The 6,642-nt window shown below is 35.3% G+C and overlaps 1 long non-coding RNA gene across 1 annotated transcript; it reads right to left on the bottom strand.

The window, feature by feature from the left end:
* Positions 1-5,595: 5,595 nt before the first annotated feature.
* Positions 5,596-6,544, bottom strand: LOC121812532. The gene is made up of 3 exons (XR_006053128.1): positions 6,489-6,544; positions 5,835-5,941; positions 5,596-5,673 (listed from the first exon to the last, which is right to left on the bottom strand). It is a non-coding gene; the product is annotated as an uncharacterized LOC121812532 (long non-coding RNA).
* Positions 6,545-6,642: the final 98 nt, after the last annotated feature.

Below are 6,642 nucleotides of genomic sequence, written 5' to 3'. Positions count from 1 at the left end.
AAAAAAAAAACTCATGATGTGATATTATAGTATATAGTATATCAGAAATCTGTTCACTATTTTTTTATTATAAATTATATCAGTAAGGAAGCTGACTAAATATTAACTGATAATTTATGGCAAAGGGGTGGGATTAAATAAGTGTTTACTTCTTCCCACTCCCTTTCAACATGGAAATTAGTCAGAATGTTTTTTTGTATGTATTTTGTATAGTGTTTTTTTTTCTCTCTTATTTTCTTTTCTAAATGTACCTGTATATTGTTCACATGTTGAAAAAATAAATTACCAATCAGCATGTATAAATGGAACCATCAGGACTCTTACTAAAGCTGGCTTCCCTGCCAATCTGAACAAGTGTGGTAGAATTGCCTTAGTTACATCATAAAAAAAGACAGAATTTATGATGTGCTTACTGAATGCCTCAGGCAACAGACCTAAGAAGAAAGGGCAGCAAAAAGAGGAACCATCATGGAAGACAGGCTCCTGCCCAGCATATACCACTGACAGATAGAAGAAGTAGCTGATATCAAGAAATCCTACCAGTGGCTTGACAAAGCTGGAGCGAAAGACAGCACAAAGGCACTTGTCCTGACAGAACAGGAACTATTTCTAAGCACAGGATTGGTAGAAGCACTTGTCTACTACACCAGGCGAGACCTAATATGCAGACTGGGCAGAAATGCCCCAGAGACAATTCAGAATCAGCTCCATCGGCTCCAGCCGATCCAATATGGACTGTAAAACTCCGTTGTTGTGAATAAAAAATAAACCATAACAAGTACGCTAACTAATCTGGGTCTTTACTGGGGTAAAGACGACTATATTATGTCAATATCTGTTATTTTGCCTTTTTTGAAACATGTGAGCGAGGCTTGAATCTTATACGTGGAATAAACTTAATTTGAAGAATACATCTGACAGAAAAGTTTTTCATACAGAGCTTTCAATTGTGCAGCATTTGTCATGAGGTTTTTAAGCTCTAGTTTATTCTGGAAGAACATTGATCATTTTATGTTTCTCCCGCAATGTAATCTTCATTTGTGCAATAAAGCTTTTGAGCAAAATTGCAGACATCAAGGCTGTATCTTTGAGTTATTGTTGTTTGTGTGTGCTGGAGGGGAGGGGGATTTAGCAAAGATGCTCTATTGAACTGAGATCTGGTGACTGTGGAGCCCATTTGAGTCATGTTCAAGAAACAAATTTGAGGTGATTTGAGCTTCATGAGATGGTGCATCATCCTGCTGGAAGCAGCCATCAGTAGATGGGCACAGTGTGTTCATAAAGGAATGGACAAGGACATCAAGAAGTCAGAGTATAAAGTAAAAAATTAAAAGTAAGAAGTCTTTAAAACAAAAACAAATTATTGGTTGCTTTGAAGACCAAGAAGAGCATTTTTCTGCACTGCATCTCAGGCTTTTGCATCCATAGGTCAAAACATGGGAGTGTAAATTTATTTATTTATTTATGTATTTCAGTGGTGGAGACAAGCTTCCATAGTTTCATATGCGAGATTTTGCCACCCTGTCTGATTTCCATGCCACCCTAAGAAAGTTTCTCTCAATCCACCCCTGTTTAGGACTTTTAATTCAATTCAAGAAATGAATAGTTGGTTGATATGTTACTATAATAATTAGTAGTAGTAATACTGACTTTGGTTAAAACTATTTTTGTTTTACATTGGTACCCATGGTGAAAGTAATGTGATGTAACGCTATAATAATGATGGCTCTTAATAAATTTTAAAACTTCAGAATCTTCTGTTCAAGTCTTTTTAACCTCTTGTAATCTTTGTTGTTTAGCCCCAACTGTGTTATCTCACATCACATGACATCTAAAAATCAAAGGTCACTTTAGCCTTCAGTGTTTTACAACCCACCTAGTTTCCCACACACCTTATAAGTGGGATGAACCATCTAATCAAGCAACAATTTCAAATGTTTTTTAGTAATCGCATTGGATTTCATGTGCATAGTTTCTTTTGTAGTGTTGTGTAAACGTACCTGTGTTTTATTGGGGATTGTGAAGACGCTTAAAGAGGGTTAAATAAAGACTGACCAAAGTGTCATAAATTTATAAAGTGACTGGGCAGGGATCTTATCTTTGTTCCTCAAGTTCGTTATTGCCCCTATAAATACCAGATAAAGCCTGAAGTTGAGATTTACTAGAAAATGAGCTGAACATTGCAGTGCCACATAAATATTGAAGCATTATTTTTGACTTTTAGTTTCTGTTGAGATGCTCATATTTGAAAGCATCAGCTATATGGAGATAAGTTCAGCAAGAAGAAAAAGAAAAAAGCAGCATGTGGGGCGTCGCTCAGAGCAACTGTGACATGTTTTATATTGCACAATGATAATAACCTCCATGGGTAGCTGTTCCACTGTAAATCAAACTCTATTAGCGGGTACAAAGGACACAAGCTCAAGTTGGCATTTGATCTTTGATAAGATTTCATGTGTATGTGTACTTCTTCCCTATTTTCCTTTCCTTTTTAAATCTCTTCAGTCTTTTCCTGCATAATGTAATACAACCATAACAATGATCCACCTAAGTTAAATGTTTTTACGAAAAATAACACCAAAATAAAACCATCCATTAAGGATAAGTGATCCTTCCAGAATTTAAGAAACAAATAATCTTATAAATAAGCTTTACTCTTTAGTTATATAGCCCTTAGTTTAACTTTAACTATGAAATCTGCTCCAAATAAGGTATAACCATAGAAAAATAGAACATTTTCTACAAAGATATAACCAGGCTGAATTTTGGGGCAGCTTTTTTCAGGAACTCTTCTTTCTCTGCTTCACTTTCTTTGGTTTTAACTAACATACAATGAGGAATAGCAAAGGGTAATTTTAATAATGTTTTTGATGATCCAATAAAATGCCATCCAGAAGTCAAAATTTTGAAATAGTAACTCAAAACCTTGATTAAACTCTGCCTGGTAATTTTTTTTTCTTTTTTTCAGTGGTAGAAACAAGCTCACATGTTTTCTTGTGCTAGGCTCACAACTTAATAAAAACAAAATTAATCTCAAGTTTTGGTATTCATAGGTCAAGGGTTGGTGGTCAGTGTTGGAAAGAAGCTTCCATAATTTGGTATGCTAGGATCAAACTTTACTTGAAAAGAGATCCCCCCGGTTATAAGTACAAACACAAAATATATATATTTGAATTTCATTCATCTTTAGTATTGTAGCACCTAATTTAACCATAACTGTGATTTATCTTCATTCTGTATGGGTTTAATTATGATATATGCTGTAAATAAGGCATACGCATAGAAAAATACAAATAAAAATTCTGAAAATAAAAGGTTTGGGGCAATGTTTTCTGAATTTCTTCCTTCTCTTCACTTTCTTTGCTTTTAACTGCCAATAAATCCAAATGGTCCACAGTAATTTTAATTCTAAAAGAATCATTTTTCTCTGCACTTCATAGAGCACATATGTTTGTGATCAGCACCATGTTGGTCTGGACTGGCCTTTAAAATATCCATTAGATAACCCAGCTGGTAAAGTCATGGAAAATTGATTAGTAGATAAAAGGCTTGAAAAGTGGGCTTCCTGGTCATCGTCTCTGGGTGTGACCTGCACTTAGCACACTAAAGGAGGAGTGGCTGCTGATTAAAACTGCCAGTGGAGAACAATTGGCAGTTTTAAGCTCAAAGATTTAGAGAACTACAGACTCGGCCACTTCTGGCCTTCGCTAACTTTTTTCCACCCTGTGGTAAAGTTGTTTTTGATTCATCCAATGGCTCAAAAATTCATCCTCCTGTCTGTCATTTGGCTTGTTGTAGCCATTTTTGGTAAGTAGCCTGATTTTATTGCAACAACTTTAAAATACTTATTTTTGTCAGTTTGATAGTGTATGATAGAGTGACAGGGTAGAGCACATGTTAACAAATTAAAACATCAGATAAACTTTAGAGGTGAAATATTCATTTTAATATAGTTGTTTTTTTTTTAATTTATTTAATTAAGCTTTTAGTTTAATTCAGTCTAAACTGTTATGCACACAGGTGGAGCTTTAATAGGCTTTATGTAAATAGTAGATAAATGGATTATGTTATTTAAGAGTTTGCAGTCATTCCTGATCCAAGATTACAGCTGTAACAGCAAAATGGAGAGCTAGCCATGACGTAAGACTGCCTGGATAAATGTCCTCCAATCGAAATATCTCAAATTAGGTTGAATATGAGAATATCATTTGTGTTGTCTTCGTATTGCTTTGAATAATTACACAGTATCCACTTGTGTTTTGCGAGCGTCTGCTCCAAACATTTTTATTCTCTCATTTACAAATCAGTCTTCTTTTATAGAGGCATTCATGAGCCCTCTCAAATACAGCGCCCCCTACTGTTCGTAACTTTAAATGACGGAGAGAAAAAGAGCCTCAGTACTCAAGGACATGTTTCGCAACATGTACAACAGTAAAATAAATGAATCACTAATATGCCATGAAATGAACCCTGGACTGAAATTAACAGCATGACTTCATCTTCAAAATATCATGATCATCAGAACATCATAAATCACCGAATTATAAATAAAGATTACAATACATGCAATGGCAGCAGCTGCCCTGATTGTGACATCCATTATATTTTTATTACAACTAAATAATTTTTGACAGATGGTGGAAATAGTTTCATTTAAACAGAAGTGTAGATTTAGTACAAAGGATTCTGAAACACATCTTGTCAATTATATTCTTTCTGAAAACAAATCTATTTCTACTGTGAGTTTTATTCTAGATACATATCGACATAAAACAATGTGCTTGTCATGGCTGTGTTGTGTGGCAGGCAGGCAGGAAAAAGGACCCAAAATGCAGGACTCTCAAAACGGGACTGGAACTCAAAATGCAGCTTTATTGCTGGCAAAACCAAAGTAAAACTCAAAAAGCAAACAAAAGCTCACACAGGGCGCTAGAGGACTACCATGACAAACACACAGCATGTTGAGGTACAACACGCGAGAGAGCAAAGGCAAACACAGGGCTTGTATACACAGGGGAGTAATCAGGGAATGGGAAACAGGAGGGGGACACAGCTGGGAGAAATTAGGCTAACAAGACAGGGGAGAAGTAAAACTGAACACACTGACATCAGACATGAACATGAAACAGGAAACAAGAAACAATTTACTAAGACAAGGACTTGACAGAAAATATAACCCGTAATACAAAATCAGACCAGCACAACTCAAGATTCTGAACATAAATATAATGAACATAATCTAGAAAAACACCAAAATATAAGAAACAGAAAAAGCTGGGTCAAAATGACCCAGAACCGTGACAGTGCTAGAGTACAGGTAACAAACTTACTCTCAAATGTCTTCTCAATCACGCTACAGTCCTTACACTCTGTTAATGCTTTTTACAACTTGATCATCTGTGATTTCAGAACTGGCCTCGAAGATGATCTGTACTGATGCAATGACCTCTGAGCTTGCCTGACACACGAGTGGTTCTTGAACTGTAAAGACAGAAATCACATTTAGTGATGATTGCATCATTTATTTGTGCAGTATAATAACATGTTAATGTACATTGATGTGAAACAGGCTGAAAGATTTTATAGTAAAAGCTGTTGTCAGTCTGAGACTTACAGGAGTTTCAGCACTATAGATTTGGAGTAACCGTTCATCTCGTTATAAACTTCATCCAGCTGTGTTTTCAAAAGAAAATATGTTTTGCTCAGTATGACTATTAAGATTGATTAAATAACTGATGAAATTGTTTTTAGTATAACTTGTAATGTCAAGTATATTTTCAAAAAAGTCCATATAAGACACATTTATTGATAGAGAATACTACCTAATTACTTACCTCAGCAATGATTTCATTAGCAGTTTCTATAAATTCCTTTGATGTGGTGTCTGTCATTTCATCTTTAAATGGTTTTTTCACTTGAAGATTTCCAGGGAAGACTTTGGCTGAAAACAAGAAAATATCAGAAGAAAGCGAAAATCTAATTAAATTATATTTTATATCTCTCATTTTCTTGCTGAAAGGAGGGAGATTGATGCCAGTCTCATACAGTGTCTGTCTGTTAAATATCAAGCTACAACTAGCAGGTACTTAACTAAGGTTAAGACAGGAGGCTAGCTGGGTTAGTCCCAGACATAAACCCCAGAAAAAAAACAAAAAAACAAAATCCAATTTGTCATTCTTACACTTTATTTTTGCATGGATAAAGTAAACCAAATCTAAAATGTTAATATTAAAATGTATTTCACAGATTGCATTAAGTTGGCTAAGCCAGGCTAACAGTCAACATTACTCACTTACTGTTTATGTCCGACTAAACTGATTGGGAGATAGCTAGTTCAAGAGGTACATATTGTTTTGAATGACCTGTCCTTCAGTGATCTACAAATCTTCCTCCAGACCACGTAGTGTTATATGCTGCTATATAATCTTCATTCATGTCACTGTTAAAAAAAGTAAAATCTTCATAGCGGCACACAAACAAATACTTACAGCGTTCACAACTCTTTGAAACATAGTTGTAGGAATCACCAGTGAGGCACAAACATACATATTGTGTTATAACGGACCTCACAGGTGCTTCCGGTGCCACAGGGATTTGGTTGCAGGGATCTTAAAGTGAGAAAAAAACAAGTGCGAGCGCACA

Source organism: Haplochromis burtoni, unplaced genomic scaffold (genome assembly GCF_018398535.1).
Source record: "Haplochromis burtoni strain Fernald_Lab_line unplaced genomic scaffold, NCSU_Asbu1 Contig_642, whole genome shotgun sequence".
Lineage (NCBI taxonomy): Eukaryota > Metazoa > Chordata > Actinopteri > Cichliformes > Cichlidae > Haplochromis > Haplochromis burtoni.
This window is presented reverse-complemented; position numbering and strand designations above follow the sequence as displayed.